The sequence below is a fragment of the Poecilia latipinna genome, unplaced genomic scaffold (genome assembly GCF_001443285.1).
Source record: "Poecilia latipinna isolate Pla-1442-1.1 unplaced genomic scaffold, P_latipinna-1.0 Scaffold1, whole genome shotgun sequence".
Lineage (NCBI taxonomy): Eukaryota > Metazoa > Chordata > Actinopteri > Cyprinodontiformes > Poeciliidae > Poecilia > Poecilia latipinna.
The window spans coordinates 321852-341045 of record NW_015112617.1 but is presented as its reverse complement, the minus strand read 5'-3'; the positions used below and the strand labels follow the sequence as shown (position 1 = coordinate 341045).

At 38.1% G+C, this 19194-nt stretch overlaps 1 long non-coding RNA gene across 1 annotated transcript; it reads left to right on the top strand.

The window, feature by feature from the left end:
* The first annotated feature begins 469 nt into the window (after positions 1-469).
* On the top strand, positions 470-17634 carry LOC106947653 (uncharacterized). The gene is made up of 3 exons (XR_001425031.1): positions 470-481; positions 17392-17401; positions 17564-17634. It is a non-coding gene; the product is annotated as an uncharacterized LOC106947653 (long non-coding RNA).
* Positions 17635-19194: the final 1560 nt, after the last annotated feature.

Below are 19194 nucleotides of genomic sequence, written 5' to 3'. Positions count from 1 at the left end.
GTTGTTACTGTTTAGATGCTCACAAACTATGTTCAAGGATTTTAGATAAAGGGATATTAGATATAGGTCTGTAATTCATTCACTCATCTTGATCAAGAGAATGTTTCTTAAGTAAAGGTTTAATTAGAGCTATGTTAAAAGCCTGTGGTACGTATCTGTTTGCTAAGGACACATGAATAATTTCTAAGATGGGGGCAGTAATCAAAGGGAACACATAATTAGGCTGGGACGGGGTTCAAAATGCTAATCAAAGGCTTAGAAGGAGCTAATTTATTTTGATAACTTAGAAAGCTGAATTGACACAAAACAATCCAAACACAAGTTGATAAATGTGATTTTCTTTTGTATGGTATATTTCTGTTGTGCAATAGGTCTCGAATTTCATTAACAGTGGTCTGAAAAAAGGCTTTTAAAAGTCTTAAGTGTGAGTTGGTGAAACCTGCAGAATGCCTGGTGTGTTTGTACGTTTGCGTGTGTGTGTGTGTGTGTGTGTGTGTGTGTGTGTGTGTGTGTGTGTAAATGACCATGTTTTTTTTCCCCGTTTTCTATGTCGCAAAACAGTCATTATGTGTTTGATGGTGATTTTGTATCAAACTGGCAAGCCTGCAGTTGTAGGATTATAGTGCCACAATAACATGACTCATTCTGCAATATATGCCTTCGGGCTCCTCTTCTTCTCGGTTTTATTGCTGGTTGCAGCAGGAGAAATAAAATTGTAAATATACAATGTTTTGTTTACAACTGGCACAAAAAGTAGATCTGGGACTTGGCTATAATTGAGACAATGTTGGATTCCAACAGTACATCTGCCCAGCATTGAAAGCAGCCTGTTCAAGGTTCCCTCTGTGCAGAAAATCCCCCAGCACCGGAGATTTTGTGTGATATCGCAGCCTTGAAGCTCGCTGTTCTTTCTTCCGGGGGCATCCTTTTGTTTGAGCATTTTTGCAAGATAAGCAAGAAGTAAGTTGGAGAACAGCTGTTTTGTTCACTGCACTTGTGCTTTTGAACGGGACTAAATGGGACTGAGTGCAACCGCTCGCTCCGGTTTCTCCGCTGACAGGCCTTTATCCATTAATCCCTCAGTTGGACAAAAGTGCTTGAGGTTAAACAGATGTTGCTGCTCTTTTCTCAGAGGAGTCAAGTGTGTACACAGGAAGGGAGAAGGAACTGGAGCGAGGGCCCCCACAGCACCTGCAGCGCCACGACTTCAATAGATAACACTAAGCGTTTTGAACGTTTCCAACCCCGAAGTGCCGTCTCACCATCTTTCCTGCCACTGTCATTTTAACTCGACTTTTGATACGGACCGTTTGCTGTGATTCCCTGTTAATTTCCCCCGGGGCTGATCATTCAATATTCAATACCTTTTGTTATTCAGCAACAACTGTGGATCAAGAGATTGAAGCGTCGTTCCTTGATCAATAATACCAGAGCACAGAAAAATGGTGGGTTGAAAAACTCATCCAAAGATGCAGAGCAATATCTTTTTATTGTGTGTGTGTGTGTGTGTGTGTGTGTGTGTGTGTGTGTGTGCGTGTGCATGTGCGTGTGTGTGTGTGTGTTTCCGTTGGTTACAAATTTAGCTCAACCTCATACAAAACACTAAAGTGTAAAGCAACTGCGTTGGAATCTTTTACTGGAAAAGTAGTGAAGTGATCAATTATTTCAGAGTAGGGAACTGGTTTATTTAACACGAATTGATCCAGTAAGTACATTATCTTTCCTTAAAAAACATATCAGAATCATTATGGTAAAAACAAAAAACCTACTACATTTGGGTTGGAAAAAGTTTATCGTATTTTTGACGTGTGGAAAGATCAAGTCTCCAATATAAAGCAGAGAAAGTTTTAAAAGACGGGGTGAGGGAGGGGTATTATTGCAAAATTGACTTTTTTGAGATCTAAATCATGTTATGTCATTCCCTGGAACGACATATTACCTGGAGTCTCGCTTTGATTCATTCATGCATGTTTAAGAAATTCTTGAATTTCCCATGGCAACCATTTGGTGGTTCTTAACAGCAGGCTCACGCAGCCTGCTGTCCTTCTCATGGGTCTCCCTCACTCAGCTCCTCCAGAATAGCGGCAGCAGCAACTAGCAAGCACCTGGTGGAACTGCAGATCCGCTGAGCTCATCATATGAACCACTTCTTAGTGCAAGGCGCCTAAGAGTGGCTGTCAGCGGCATAATGGAGAAGCATTGTTGTGATGACATGCTGAAAGAAGAGTGCTGGAGAGGGTAGGAAGTTCTTAAAGAGACGGAGGTCAATTTCAAGATGTGAGTTACAGCTACGGTGCAAAGTAATTTTTCCTTCTAATAGTTTTTAATATATTCAGCATAATTGAAGGAAACTTAATTTGATTTTGCTAAACAAAAAAAAAAAGGTGACAAAAATAATCAACGCAAATCTTGACAGAAAAAGGTTTACGACAATACGTCGAATAAAACGCCGTGATCAAAGCTTCCTAAGGGCGCTTCAGCCTTATCAAGAGTTGTTAAATGCGGCAGATGTTGTAGCAGTCAAAGAAAGGATTTGCATAGGCATCACATTTCTAGAGCAAATACGCTGAGTTTACATGATTTATGTCTGATTAATGTCTTAAAGAGTTGTGTTGAAAGACCCAAAAAAAAAAAAAAAAAAAGAGAAAAACTGCAGCTCTGTAAAACAGAGTGTGATTAGCGGCAAGGACTAATGCTTGTTAGTGCCTTTCCAGTATACATTAATTGGTAAAGGTTGTCAGTGTGAAGCATGAGGGGGAAGATCAATTGGTGTTTAATCCTGTTTGGGTTTAACTGCGCAGGGACTCTTTTGAGCAATTAACTCCAGGAAGGATGGCTGAGACACTGTGAAATCACTTTACACACCATGACAGTAGAACTATTCAGAAATGCATCAATACGAGCAAAAATGGAGGGGGATACAATCGATTTGACAGACGCGAACATTGAAATCGTTTCTTTCGGAAAACAAGAGCAACGACTCAAAAGTCTTTCAGAGACAAAACGGCTGCGTTCTGTTTCTTTCCCTGAGTCTTTTCTTGAAATTGAGTCGCACAAGCCGGGTAACTTTTTTTTTTTTTTTCCAATAATCCATGTGTCCTTGGTGTTCAAAAATGGATTGCTTTCATATGACCATCACATTAAAGTGTTTGTCAGTCAAACAAATGTGTTTTCCTCCAAAGGAATGGCAGCCTCAGCTGTTTCTGCAAAGGCTGCGTAAAAAGAAGAAGCTCTTCTCATATGTTAGACAAAGCTCTGGAGGAAACTATGGGTCATTCCCATCTGCAGAGAGGAAATAATCAAGGTTGGTGTCACGGAAATGCTTGGAAGAGGTAGACCTTTCTTTAAAACACATAAGAGGCTTTTCAAGTCCCAAAACAATAAACTACTTCAGTAGTTTCTGTTCAAACACCTTACTCGATTACTGAAATGGAGTAAGGTTTTAGTAACACAAAAGATGTTACTAACATCTTTTTGCCATTGACAGAGTGTTAATGGCATATTAACATCTTTTATGTTAATGCCATATTAATTTTAGACTTTACATTAAATATTTGAACAGTTCTTTTTTTTTTTTTTGGTGCGGTAGCTGAAACAATTTTTAAAAACATGAACTCTTCACAGACTGAAATGTTTTTGTTTTTTGTAGCTGGGACTCCAACTGACAATTATTTTAAGTTAAATTACATTTTTCCAACTCAGTCCTAGTTAAACTACATGTAGGGCTGCAACTAACAGTTATTTTAGTAATTGATTATCCTATTGATTAATCAGATTTTTCAAAAAATCAGCACAATCTGCAGTTTTTGTTTACCCAGGGAAGTCTTTTTATACAATATTATAAGTACATTAGAAGATGCAAATTAACAATTAAATTCCTTTTTTAAATAATAAATATTGTATTGCCTGAACTGCAACGATATATATATATATATATATATATATATATATATATATATATATATATATATATATATATATATATATATATATATATATAACAATTTTTTGTCTTACAGGATAAATTTTATGCTCCCTTTTTCACAAGCTGACAGTCTTGTGAGGTTTTATGAAATATCTGGCAGGCCCCAATAAAAACAAGACTTACAGACAGCAAAACAGCTCCTTCACAATGCATAAATTTCCACCTCTTTTCATAGCAGCCGCATTTGGGGTGTGGTAAGGCTAGCTTGATTCAAACTCTAACATCTTTTCTACAGGGAAAGCCTGTTTTAAGATCAGAAGAACTCAACTGAAGACATTTTACTCATGTTAGTGCATCAGAAGACTTTACTAAAAGATTTACACTAGAACACACAAACTTAATTGCATTTTTTTAACTATAATCGGCCTGTATGAGCTGATGAAAATCCATTTCTGAGGTATGGATTGTGTTTCAAATGAAGAGTTTTGTACTTAAAAAAAGAAAAACCTAACACAAGATCTACAATACCTTAGCAACACCACCCACTGAACTTTTTCATGCGCCTTGTCACATTACGACATTGTATTATATTGAGTTTTTATATGATAGATCAAAGCATGTGAGAGCTTCACAGGATGACGTTTGTTTTATAACCTGACCCTGCTATAAACTTCTTCACAACTATTTCCTTACACTGTGTGGAGGATAAATCATCAGCATGCTGCTGATGATTTATTGACGTTCTCCAACAAAACTCTGAGGCCTTCACAGAACATCATCCTGAGATTACATGTAAGTCGGATTTATTTAGGGTGACCAAACGTCCTGTTTTCTCCAGATATGCCCACTTTTCATATTCTGTTGGACAAGCCGAACAAATAAACTTCCTTCCTACCGTCCCGGTCACAACAAATGGGTGGTGGATGGAATCGTGCACATAGCTGGCGTGTGTGTTTCTGTGTCTAACAAAGATGTCAAAGGTCACATGTAGACCAAAAGTATAAAAAAAGCTGGTCATCTATTGGTTGACTGAGAATGAAGAAGATGAAAACTAAATACTGGAGTAGTCTGCAAACATTTATTTAAATGTCTTTGAGAGATTGCTGCTTTTTATTATAATGTTTATATTGAATATAATTTCAGATTTTTGTGTAATTTTGTCCAGGTTCACATAAGAAATGAACTATTATTGTTTCAGGTCAATTTACTAGGCAGAAGAGAAATTATTAGGTATGCACCGACATGGAAATTTGGAGTGATATATCAGGTACCAACCTGATATATTTACCAATATCAGATTATATAAATTTCTCCAGACTTTTGACATTGTCAGCAATACTGATACCGACATCAATGCAGACATACTGTGCATCCCTGGTGATTATTTCTAGTATTTATGTACTTGTTATCTTGTGAATGCCTATCTGAAGTTTGTTATTTAACTATTTTAACCATATAAAAATAGTTAAATTGAAAAAGCCCATTTCAAAAGTCTTCTTTAAGCAAACAAAGTTGGACTGAAGCGTTTCAGGGCTGGTCCGAGTGATTTCATTTTTAGAAATCACAATTTTTTCACCATGTTTTATTTCCACTGCATTTTCTTAGGGGTGTCAGATTAAATACAAATGCATGCCACACTTCCCACTTTTATTTGTTAAAAAAACAACAACAACATGAAAACAGACATCTTCCTTCCTCTTCACATATATGCAGCATAACTTTGTTTTGGTCTGTTAAGAAAATTCCAAGGTAAATAAACATGCTAACATGTAGTCACCTGGATAAACAAAAAGTTTACCATGAAGCACTTTTCCTTGTTCCTTTTTTTAAGTTAAGCCAACTAAATCAATAGATGAGGACGGTTTGATAAACTACTCTAAGCTGGGAAAGTGTCAGACTACAGGAATATATATAAAAAAAAAAAAACTAGGCAGCTTCAAACTAAATCCCAAGGTTGTGTTTTTATCCTGTCCGACTTAGTTTAAGCTTTTGACATTCCAATATTAGCTCTTAAGCACTGAACATGACTTTCTTGTCCATACCGACAATGATTTTCCTTTTCTAACATTTTAAACAAGACACTACACCTTTCCTGTATTGAAAAAGACTTATTGACCATTTAGAAATCTTGTCTGGGGGCTTCCAGCTTCTGCTAGAAATCTTTTCTTAAGTAAGACATTTATCCATAACGTACCTCCCAGTTAAATCGAGGTTTATCTAATGAGAAATTCAGTGAAGCGGAATGGGTTTACATTATGCTAAATCCACACAGTGTCACACTTTATTCTCTTTCTGCTACAAGCCAATTGATTTTGCTCACAGCCCAGGAGTTCGGGGGGGGGGGGGGAAAAAAAAAAAAAAAAAAAAAAAAAAACACCTACAAAACAATTTCTGGCTCAGGAGAACACCACCCTTGAATCCGAGCCTTATCAAGAAATACGGGATTCTTTATGATCTACCATCATGTGTGGAATATTGCTGGCACAAGAGGCGTTCACTTCAAGGGACAAAAGAGAGACCTGGGAAAATCAGAGAGGGAGAAAAAGATAAAAGGATACAAAAGGCAGAATAATACAAAACGGTAAAATGGAGGGGGTGGGACTGTGACTGGGATGAATACAAGTTTTAAGATCTCAGCAGCTCCAGTTAGCTTCAAACAACTTAAAGAATCAAGTAAGGAAACTATATAAAACTGGAAACATTTTCTACGCTGTTGCAGTTTGTTTCGTACATTGAGAGGAACGTGTTAGTACACCAACAACAGGGCTGCTGCTTAGAGGTGGAAAGTTGGCTTGTTCTGTAACTACGCTGATAGGCAGTGTTAACCCTTGTGCGTGTGAGGACTGTGGCAAATGATACAAGTTTTACCTGTGTGGGGTCGGCTGGACCCCATTTCTAAACACAAGGGTTAAGGTTGTTAAAAAAGGTCCCAGTTAATTTCTGACGCAAAACGTATACACTTATTTTGCTTCATCTTTTTACCTGTGGTACATTTACCGAGTTTGTTTTAAATAAATGTATTCTATTTTCAACTTTTACAGTGTCCTTGTCACAACCCTTTGGGGTCTTCATTCGTTTGTTTAGCCTCAGCTGATCATGGGAGTGAAGCGTGTGATTAAAAAATTAGACATGTGGTCCAGTAAAATGAGTACAGAACATTCTACAGCAGATAAACAGCATCTTAAAATCTCATGATTGAACAACAGCTGACAAAAATCCAGTACAGACTTGGACCTAAAAGATGTGTTATCCATTAGTTAATGGATGCCTTTCAGGCCAGAATGGTTCATGTGTAAGCGCTGAGAGGCTTCACATACAAACATTCCTCTGAAAATAATCTGACACGACTCCAGCTCAATTTACGTCTGCGTCCAAAACAAAGAAACTTCCATTCTGTGTCCTTAAACAAACCACTTACCTCATATGGATGAATTGCTACCATTTTGTTTATTTCTCTTAAGTATTTTGATTAGTTATAGAGACAAAATAATGAGTACAGATTGTAATGTGGAGAAGATGCGGTTGATGACCCTAACCTATTGCCAAGTGAAGGCATAATTCAACACAAGCTGCATCCTCCCTACATGTAAGATACATTTCTTTCAAGGACAAGACGCCTGGATACATGATCAAGTGTTCATCTATTTTACATTGACTCTTGAATAGCATTAACTAATGTCTGAGAAGAGCAGGATAGGAGAGACGGAAGGCGGGAAGGAATTGGCGGATGTAGAAGGTTGTGGATCAACAACTTTACTGAAGATACTCATCACCAAAATGAGGCCTGGCTTGGTTCAAAATCCATCACACGGCATACTTTGAAGAATAGTTTCTTGGCAGGTAGCTTATAAGAAGTCTATGTGAGGAAAAAAGTTCAGCAGTACGACCTTGAAGTTAATCCTGGAGTCCTGAAATTTACTCATCAAAAAAGTGTTGTATGGTTAAGACAACTCGTAAGGAAAACCTTAAACCAGAAAAAATGAGTCACATTAACCTTAAAATGTTAAATTGGAGTTATGGAAAAAAAAAAGTTCAAGGTAAACGTGCCAACTTTGAAAAAATTCAAGTTTTTCAATAAAACAAATTGCTGCGCAGAGATGAGGTGTCTTTTTGTCTGTATTTCAATTATTGTATTTCGCAAAACTCCAATGCGAAACCAACCCGATGTTACTACTGGCAGGAACGACGAAGAAGACGACAGGAGGTGGTAGGAGGATGATGGTGTGGCATGTCCTTTAATGACTTAGCCTATTGGAGACAAACTGGGTGCAGTCAGCAAAATGTTGATGGACGTAGAAACCAACTATGTCTGTCCAACCTGCTCTAACATCTGAAAACAAAACTCAAGTTGATTATGCAAACCTGACCCAGGACTTGTTATATTTTAACACCAGATCTTATGTATTCAAAATCATAAAAATGCACATATAAACTTACTTTATGAAGATTTTAAACACAAAGTCAGCGATTGGCACTCATGATCAAGTCATTGTGTATCAACCCAAAGTCGTTTTGTAACTCGAGTCACAATCCCCCATGTTCTCACGGTAAACCATGAAATTTGAAAAGAACTTTCAATCACTCCTGTTTTTCAAAGCGGGGACAAGGCGTCTCTTTGTTTTGCTACTTCAAATGTCCCGTTGCAGGTGACTCCTCTTCAGAACAATAAAAACCTGCAAAATCATGACATTTGGAGGGAATGAAATGTGCAGCGACTGTCAGGTACACGAGTGGAAACTGACAAAACAAGCCAAAGTCCTCCCAATAATTAGGACAAACCTACAGAAAGTCTGGAGAACATTTACTCTGGCTCATCGGAGGCAAAATGTAAGAGGTATCAAAGTAACATTTCCACAATGCTGTTATTATAAGCTCTTGCTGACGATATAAATATGATTTTCAGAGTATATATATATATTTTTTTGCAGCGGTGGGAGAAGTCCCAAAGCGCTTGCCTGTTTGTAGTGGACTCCGTCTCATTGCTGTCAGCACTCGGGATTTCTGTTTAAGAAGCCATACTTAATGTGCTCATGCGGTGTAATCTGTATCATTGCAAGGTAACAGAGGAGTTGCATTACACACAATGACGAAAGCGTTGCACTGAGTGATGAAACCTCTGCTCATGCAAGCATCAATGCCTGTAAAGTGACCACCAAGCCAACTAACAGGTAACAAATGTTTACACTATCGACTTCTTACTTTCTTTAATTATGCACGGGGTTGTACCTCGCTTTGCTACACAGTTAAGACATCAGGTAAAATAAGCCAACAAACTAATCTTAATTCATGTGGTAAAGCAGTGAAAGTCAGAACTGGAAAGTTACATTGATTTAAGCTTCATATGTCAAAGTTTAAAAAAAAGAAGAAAAAAAACAACAACAACTATGCATTCGGAAATAGTTCGTTTTCTGAGTTTCTATGGAAGAAAGACCCTAAAAGTCTCTGTGAGATTCTTGAAGTTGGTACCTGCTGGGTTATTGGGAGCAAATCTTATGTCCTTGAAAAATGGCGTCCCTAATTAAAATATGTAAATTTTCCACCAGTACAAAAAAAGAGAGAGAACGAGACAGCAGGTTTGTGTGCTCACAGAAATCTTAAACAGAGAGAGAGAGAGAAAAAGAAAGATTGTGAGGTATTCATGGATCCAGTTTGCTTCCCACAGATAAATACTATTGATAATAGTGTCAAAGATTTACATTCATTATGTGACAATTGCTAACTTTGATATATATTTGTAACTTTATATGAGGCCAAAACAAAGGAGCACATCATTGTGAACTGTAAGAGAAAATGATGCAAGTTTTTAAAGATTTTTATATATCAATTTAAAATATGTGGTGTTCCTTTGAATTTGTATCTTTCATTTTGACACCATTAAAGTACAACCAACTGAGTTCATCTGTGTGAAAGATAAATACTAAGACAACTACAGACTAAACTCAAAGGACAAGAAAAGACAGCATCACTCAAATGATATATTTCTCATTCGATAAGTCAGGCAAAAGCTAACTTTTGTTTGCACACCTTCCTTGTACCTGGTTTTGTTGTGACCAGTCACATACATAGAAATTCAACTGGTTTAAACTGATTTCATGTTGCAGAAAAAGGCCTTGGGAACTCATATATAACTATATTTAAAACATTGCAAGTTTTGTTGGAGCATTCGCAGCATCAATAAAATAATTAGAGAGTTTAAAAGTCTGCTTAATTTCTCAAGTGCCTTGTAGCGCTAATTAGCATCATACCCAATGATTTACACTAATAGTTGGTTTAATGTTCAAATATCTCTATTTAGTCCAATATCTGATCATTTGATATTTTGGAGCAAAAGTCAACACCTCTAATTCAAATTCAATGGGAGAGCGCAAATTTTTTGCAGATTCATTATAATCAAGAGAATCCATGTAGGGTTTGCATTAAATACCAGATATGTGTCACACAGACAGTTTTATTTTAATCTTAGGAGCTAAATGAATACAAAAATGTAATAACAATGATCAGATGAGGTAGACAGGTGCTTAAGGTCTTTAATAAATCATTGGGGCCTGCCATAGCAATGCATAGGGAGGGTAGTGACTGACTTGCGAACGAACCTATTGTTCTACACCTCAAAATAACTGCCGCTTTCATGCAGCGCTTCGCACGGCTCGTACCATTGCATCCCCTCTCACAATTTATATATATGTATATATATAATCACGTGCGGCTCAGTCCCATGAGGGGAGCTATTACTTTTATTGGTATTTCAAGAACTGTGTTGACATAATTAGTAAAAAAACAAGCCAAATTCAACTCAAAACAAAAAGTCTGACACAAAACTGTGCCAGATAGACTCAAAGTAGACATAGAATTTAGTCTGCCCCTCTGAGCTGCTCTTTAGAACTACAGTGATGGCGGAATGTCAGAACTACAGACATGGTGGAACACTCAGTTACTATCTCTGAATAGTGCTGTTTATGTTGTAACTTATATGCATATCATCTAGTGGTGGCAAAAGCAACAACAACAAAAAAAAAACTAGCATGTTCTGGACTGAAGTTGGAGTACATGCACACATATTCATGACATACTTTGATTAAATTAATAAATGCAATTCCAGGACTGAAAAATTAACTTTATACCAGGTGAATCTCTCTCACCTGAGAATGTGAGCCTGTACTGGGCTGATTCTGTGCCTTCAAATAATTTTAACAATGCTCCTGGAGAAGTTTCATAACTTATAACGTATAAATCTGAAACAGGAACAGGTCTGAAAAACACTGTGTGCTACATTTGAGAGAGATTCCTTTGATGCATCACAGAGCGATGTTATCACTGCTGATGTCATTATTACCAGTGGAACTGAACATTCTAATGGTGCATTCACAGCAAACACGTTTTGAGCATCAGGCAAGTCTGGTTTACATTCAAAGTCTATGTGGAGTGTTGGATGCACTAAATGTGTCAAACGCTCCAAACGGTTCAAATAGCACCACAATAGCCCTCGACACGCCTCCACATAGATAGATGCGCCTGACGCTCAAAACACATTTGGTGTGAACGAAATTCGTTCACACCAACGAAAACACACCAACGAAAACACATTTCGTGTGTTTAACACACCTAAGCCAGGGAGATGGTTTAGGTGTGCTAAACCATCTCCCTGGTTTAGCATATCAGTTGGTTTAGCACACCTGCATCAAATGATGGCTCATTAGAAGGCCTAAGAAGAACATTGATTTGCTGAGGACGTTGTTACTACCGCCAGGGAGAGAACTAAAACATGCAGGATGCCGGCCCTCAAGGACCAAATTTGGGCACCCCTGGTGTAAAGCCTCCAATTTCCATAATGCCCAGTTTTAGCAAAACCTGGGTTTTGCTAAAACTAAGGTTGGATAGTGACCTAGGTCAGTGTCACCTGGGTGTGGGTCAGCATAAAGGCCGAGCTGGGCATAGATTGGCCTTCACACCAATGCCAACATGAAGGCCCTCCATACTACCTGTGGAGGTTGGTCACATTGACGTCCGTCTTTTCTCGGACCTCCTTGGTTCATTGGAGGTCCATCTTTCTTCACACCTCCCTGGTTGATTGAAGGTCTGTCTTTACTTGGACTCCTCTGCGTGTAGGGAGCCTTCTGTTTGCAACCTGGGAGTAGGTCGGTGCAAAGGCTGAGTCAGGCTATGCATGGAGACCCCTCGTTGACTCAAGGTCTGTCTTTGCTTGGACTCCTCTGTTTGTAGGTAACCTTCTGTTTGCAGGGGGGTCTCTGGTTGGGTGGAGACTCTAGGATGGTTATTTTCTAGAGCAAGTTTCAATTTCACCTTCAGGTCTGCAACCTGACTCTGCAGAGCTTTCACCATTTCCTGCTGAGCTTTGAATTTGGAAGCTTGGTCAGAGTGACTTTTGAGCTGCTCCTCATATTTAAGTCTCACTCTGTATTCTTCAATCATTACTTCTATCAGACCTTTATTGCGGGAGGCGTATTTTTCAGCCTCCCTCTTGAAGTAGTCCAGCTGTTGAAGAATGCTCTTGTTGAGCATTCTTCAACAAAAGCATTTTTGTTGAAGAAGAGTGCTCTTCTTCAACAAGGTTTCTTGCTTTGGAAGAGCAAGAAACCTTTGATACGTCTTTAATCTCTGGCACGTTTCTTCCATGGTCAAATTTGACTTGCTGGTGACGTTCTTTTTCTAACATTTTTTGCAGTTTTTGAATCTCCTCCTGCTGTGATTTGACTTCAGCCTGATATGCAATCCTTCGGTCTCTTTCCTCATGGAGAAAAAAAATCTTACTCTGCGGTTCTTTTTTAACCCTTGTATGTAGAAATGTGGTCCAACCATCCCCACACACGTAAAACTTGTATCATTAGGCATAGTCCTCTACGTTTCCCTCAGTCCTCGCACACACAAGGGTTAAGATCATCTACCTGTTTTGTGAGATCTCTGATGTGATGGCTAGTCTCTTCCACAACTTCCACTGAGGGGGTAATCTCAAAGCCAGCAGAGGGAGTCATTTTCTGCTTGACTTCCAATGATGTTGGACTCTCAATATCGCCGGAAAGACTTGATTCTCCTTGGATCTCTGCTGATTCATCTTCCGGCTCAATGGGGCTGTCGCTGTCATCTTCCAAAGGGAAAACAACAGCATCGTAGTCGACTTGAATGTTAAGGTCCATCATGTCGTCCCATGAAAGCTCAGCTGGAAAAGCTCATGTTCACAACCAATCTGTTATTGCTTCATGTCGATATTCTGGTGAATTCTTGCTTCCCTGAAAGGCGTGTAATATCTGGAATCGATATCCCGTTTGTTTCGATAAATTTTGTACGTGCTCTGAAGAGTGATCTGTCGCGATAGAAGTGTGGAACAGTTCTGAGAAAACTCTCTCTGTGAGCTACATTCAAGAGAGAGATTCCCTTGTGATATCATAGAGTGATGACATCACTGCTGATGTCATTGATACCACTGGAACTGAACATTCTATCCACCTTATCCCTGGGAGGCTTACTGGGAAAACGAGTATGAGTCTTACTTCCGGCGCTCACCGGAAGTAGCAATATTTCATTATAATTTGTAGAGTTTTTGGGTAATCTATATTCATGATTGAAGTTACATCTCTCTTTTCGGTTATTGTACAATATTTAGTAAAACTTGTTTATGGACATCCCGTCTGCTATCAGTGCAGAGGATTGTAATTATGACTTTAATCATGGGGAGCGACAGGAACACAGCGTTAAGTTTTGTAACAGAATGATCATGAATTAACAGCACCGCTAGCAGCTCGTTTCTCTGAAGAGCTGACAGTAACAAAGAGAAAAGCAGGGAAGTACTGAGCTGCAAGTTTGTGCCGACAGTATAAAACAGCAAAACTACATAATATTAGCTTGGTGTGATGTGAATTTGATTTTTCATTTGAATTTAAAAAATAACAAAGTTCATCATTAAGTGGCTGCAGCAAGTGTGTTTTGTCATTATATTTGGGCCAGCAATAAATTTCTATAAGAGAGAGAGATAAAGAGAGAAAGAGAGAGAGAGAGAGAGAGAGAGAGAGAGAGAGAGAGAGAGAGAGAGAAGCTTTATTCAATAGTCTCGTGGTCCACAAAGACATAACACACAACACACATATAAAAATTTTATTTTTTTCTTCTCTCAGGTTAGTGCATTAGCACAAACTTTAGCATTTCACTGTCCTCCCATTAGCGTTAGTCTTTTTCCTAAAATATGCTTTTAGCTATTTTTCTTATTTATTAGCCACGCTTAGCACACTGAATGGAGGAAGTCAATGTAAGACAACATGATGCCCCACATGCTACTGACGACATTTAGGCTAATATTGAGCTCGTTTTAACTTGTACGTGAATTTCAACAGACTGGATGGCATAAGTCCATGTTACTCAACATGCTTGTGACTCTCAACATGCCATTGAATACGTTGCAGCTTACTTTAGCATTGATGCTAATTTGTAGCATCAGAATGCCGGATTCCAACTGACGGGCACACTTTGGCAGGCTCTGTTTAAATTTCTTCAGAAATGTTCTAGTTCATTTATTATTTTCTTCAGGAAGGAGCAACTGTAGCTGAGGACTGCTGCCATGTTGGGAGTGTGGTTTATGCTGCGATATGTTTTGGTCCGTTTGATCTGTTTCAATGCGGCGAGTTTCAGTGTTGTGACTGGCATGCATACAGAGTTTAGCACCTTATCTACATTTCATGATCCAGATTAACACCAGAAGCCAAATCTGGGACAGCTGGAAGGAAGTATTATAAGATTTATGATTTAACGAATTATAAAATGATGATGCAAATGTTTAGCTTGTGCAACGGAAGAAATCTACCTTCACAGTTCCCAACCAGGAAGAGGTCGTTTGGGAAATCCAAGGTAAGTATCATGACATGCGAATGTGAGAATGAACGGATAGATGTAGCTCATTAATTATAAGTATGCAAATGTCTATTAGGAGTTATTACTAATTCAGAATACGATATGTACAAAGAACTGCATCACCTCAGAAAGACATTAATAAAACAATCACGCAGTTTTACTTTGGAATCAGTCGGTTTAAAACTGTTTGAAATTATAATAAATTAGCATCAAGCTACAGTAAATTTTATATGAGGCTATGGAAATTAAACAGAGGCCCAAAATTGTGAGTTAACTCATGTATAATATGTACATAATTCATCAAGGCAACATGAGAATCGTGTCTGTCGATGTTTATAGAAGCAAACTGAAACCAGTTGGCGTAAGTTCACAAAATTACACTTTTTAGGTACTTCCTGTAAAATCTCTGCAAAAAAATAATAATAATAATAATAATAATAATAGAACACCAACTCAGACAAGATGAAGGTCTTTTACGTCACTTGCTTTGTTCCTTATGCAGGAACTTTGCCTCTAGGTGACATGATAGGCTGAAGACTGGAGTCCTTTGGTGCAGCAGCTTCACCCGTAGCTATAACACGGGTGACAGACAGTTTACCTGAGGTGATCGGTCATGGATGACAGTGATTAGCTGTGATTTAAAACCTGCAAAAAAGAAAAAAGAAAAACGCAACCCATTCCCACCTCCAATGGAGGATAAGGCTTACATTTTGTCACCCTTCTGGATGCCAGAGTGAAGTTTTTGTGTCTCACACAGCAAAAGAAAATCCTCTTTCATGCCGACTTGAAAGGGGGAGTCTAAAATATTTTCACAGTTTAGAGAATTTGCCTTCATTTAGCAGCGCTGTGAAGGCCTCAGAGGAATGCTAAAACACATTAGTGAACAAAACAGCATCATAAAGGAGGAGGAACACAGCCGAGAGATCAGGGAAAACGCTGTAGAGAGGTTTTAAAGAAGGGTTAGATTATAAAACAATCTCCCAAGCTTTCAATCTCTCGCAGAGCACTTGTTCAACCTGTTATCCAATAGTTCACACAATGTGGTACAACTGCAAATCTTATCAAGATATGACCATCCACCTGAACTGACAGGCTTGGAAAGGGGATCATTTTTCAAAGAATAAGTTTCGATGCCCATGGCAACTGTAGAGAGTACCGGAGAGCCACAGCTCAGGTGAGATTGTCTGTTATTTGGCCTTCAATGAAAAGTGGCAAAGAGAGAAATGCTCTTAAAGTCATATGTTGTAAGTTACAATCCAATTTAAAGGGCGGACAAACCATAACAGGGGAAAGAAGGTGTTCTGGTCAGAAGAGACAAATAGGAATTTTCTGTGTACATCCAAAGCTGTCACTACTGACAAACCATTCCTACACTGAAACACATTGGTGGTAACATTATGATGAAGAGAAACTGTGTACAATTTATTAGAAGATGGATGGAAAAACAGGGCAATTATATGTTGAGGACACTTGAGGCCAGGGTTAAGGTTTACCTTCCAACATTGGAACAAATTCAGAGCTGCATTGGAATGGTTAAAGACTCAGTATCACGTAAATTAGATTGTCTGAGCTCCACATCATGTTGCAGTATTGTTCCCTCATCAAAAACATGCCTGAATGTTTGAGGAATCCTTTTCAGGGCATTAAATTATGAAGTAAAATTTTCTGTATGTCACATTTGATACAGATAGCATTTTTATAACAACTCAAAGTAATAAGGTTACTTGATTTTGCTTAACACTGCAGTCTTTGCTTGAAAAACACATGATACTGCCCCTTTAAAATCAAAGTGCACGCATAGTGGAATGGTCTATTCAAAGTTATATTCTTAAGGCTAATTGAGAACCAGTGGCAAGACTTGAGAGCTATCTGTCCAAGCTGACTGATCTTAACCATTTTGAACCAAAGAAAAATGGGCTGTTTTAAATCTCTAGATGACTCACGAAAGAATTACAGCTGTATTTGCCATAAAGGATGGTTCTCCAATGCACTGAATAAAAGTAATCAGCACAGTTTTCAGATTTCCATCTATGTAAAATCTTTTGAAACCCATATTTGTTTCATAGCGATGCATTTTGTTTTTGTTTCTCATATGAACTTCCAACAGAATGCATGAAGGTTTATGGCTTACTGTGACCAACTGTGATAAAGTTCAAGGGTATGAATAATTTTGCAAGGTACTCTATATTCATCACATTCGTTATCATTGCACAAACCTTAACTGTCACCAGTGTATTGTGTGAATGCTAATATGCCGCTGGTTTTTATCTGTGTGTGTTTTCATTTCTGTTTCATCCTTTGGACCTTTTTTAGTACCAGCGCCAACTATCACCAACCAGTGCCACCTACAGGGACCCAGCTCAGCTCTGAGGCAAACCCCTCCCCCCCAAACATTTTATTGAATAATGATTAGAGGAAGATAAGACTGGTTTTTATTTCAGTGGGGTTTTTTTTGTTTTATTTTGTTTAAAAAAATTTCTGTATCCTATTTTTACTTTACCTCATGCATTTTTGTCTTATTATGCAAATTAGGAGGGGCTAGGTATACAGAGGACCTATATTACAGAATTCAATTTTTGTACTTCCATTTGGGTCTCTACTGCTTCTAGAAATGTTGAAGTGTAGAATAAATGAATAAAATGTTTTAAATGCACCCAGCCATTTTCTGGCTTTTTTGTGTCTGGAAAATGAGCTACGGACCTGACTCGTGTACGGATGTACAGCTGCGTATCTATTTGAAGCTATCTTCAGGTGTAGGGAAGTACGACTATAAACGCAGAGCTGGGGAGGCGTGTCCGGATGTAACTTATTTGGATTTAAAGTGACAGAGCCCTGAAACAGCTCATCCTGAAGGGAGCTCAACTACAGAACTGAACAAATGAAATCTCATTTTCTGAGAAATAGTTTTTGCAAGAAATGTAATGAACATGTTATTATAGCTCATAGATCTATTTTAATTTGTTCAAACCAAGCATAATGACTTCCCTTTAATATCTGCTTAGTGGTTTCTTAGCATTACACTGCCCACCTTAAACCTACATGTTATTGGTGGCTACAGTCACAACAAATATAGTGACCCATTCTCATTAACTGGATGAAGGAACATTATATTAAAAAAAAGCCAATTTCAGGCATATAGTTGCCATTTCCTAACTTTAAAAATGGCAACAACTTAATGGTTTTGCCCACATTTTTGCATGCGCTTTGTTTTTCTTCTTTTGAGACAAACATACAAGTTCCAGTTTTACATTAAAAATATTTTTATGTTTTAATGTATTTTAATGTTCATTGTCTAAAGTTGTTGGTATAAACTCCAACAATCCTGCTTCTATTTCTCACACCAAGGTGTTTTGTACTGTTTTATGTTTCCAGATGTGGTTGCTGCAAAAACGTAAGAGGGAGATTTCTTCTGTTTCAACATGGGTCAAAATTGTGTCTCGGGTTTGTTGTGCAGATACCTGACCCTGACCTTGACCTCAACCTCGCTCCAACACCTTTCTGATAAACTGCGACTTGAAAAATCTTTCCTCGCCTGGTGCTCCGACCAGAAGGCCTTATCGCAAAAACATCTCTTAACACAGTTCACAGATGCTTTGGAGTCTTGATGGGAGCAAATCTCCGCTGTCGGGTCCTGAAATGGATGGAGGATCTCAGGCTGTTGGGGATTTGGAAAATAGATTTTTAAAAGTGAAAACGATGAGTTCACCTTTTGCTGTTTAGCTCATGTCCTTTATTAAATGTTCACCGTTTCTTAAATATTATAAAATTACAAAGTCTAAGAGTTTTTAGATTTGCCTATATATTGGCTTTATCACTAAAGAACTATGGATTTCTGGTTATTAGATCAGTGTTGTCTGAAGCCAGAATTTTCCTGCTGCACCAAAGTGCCTTGCCAAAGTTTTCACACTTGTTGAAATTTCCTGTTTGGATTTTTTTCACATAAGTATAAAATCAATAAGTATTGCTATTTTTGTGATGGACCAAGATGAACAAAATGACAGTAATACAATGTTATTAAGTTTTATTGCAAATACATATATTAGCATTTCCATCTAGCTTATTAGATACCCTTAGATAATCAATTAAAATCAATTGCCTTTAGATGTCTTCTACTTGGTAACATCCACCAGAAACATAAAGGATAAAGCTAGATTATAAATGAATAACCAAGTGCTCCACAGACCTGGACTTTACATAAGAGTGGCAAGAAGAAAGGAGCCATTATGAGAAGTTTGAAAAAGTCATGTTGGGGAAATTGCAACTACATGTGGAAGAAATTGGTCAGATGAGACCAAAATTGAAATGTTTCACCTATACATACCTCTATAATCTCTCTTCACTGTTCCATATGGGATTTCTGTCATTGAAGTGGGTTTCTCCGGGAAACAGAAGAAGTTGTGAACATCACGACC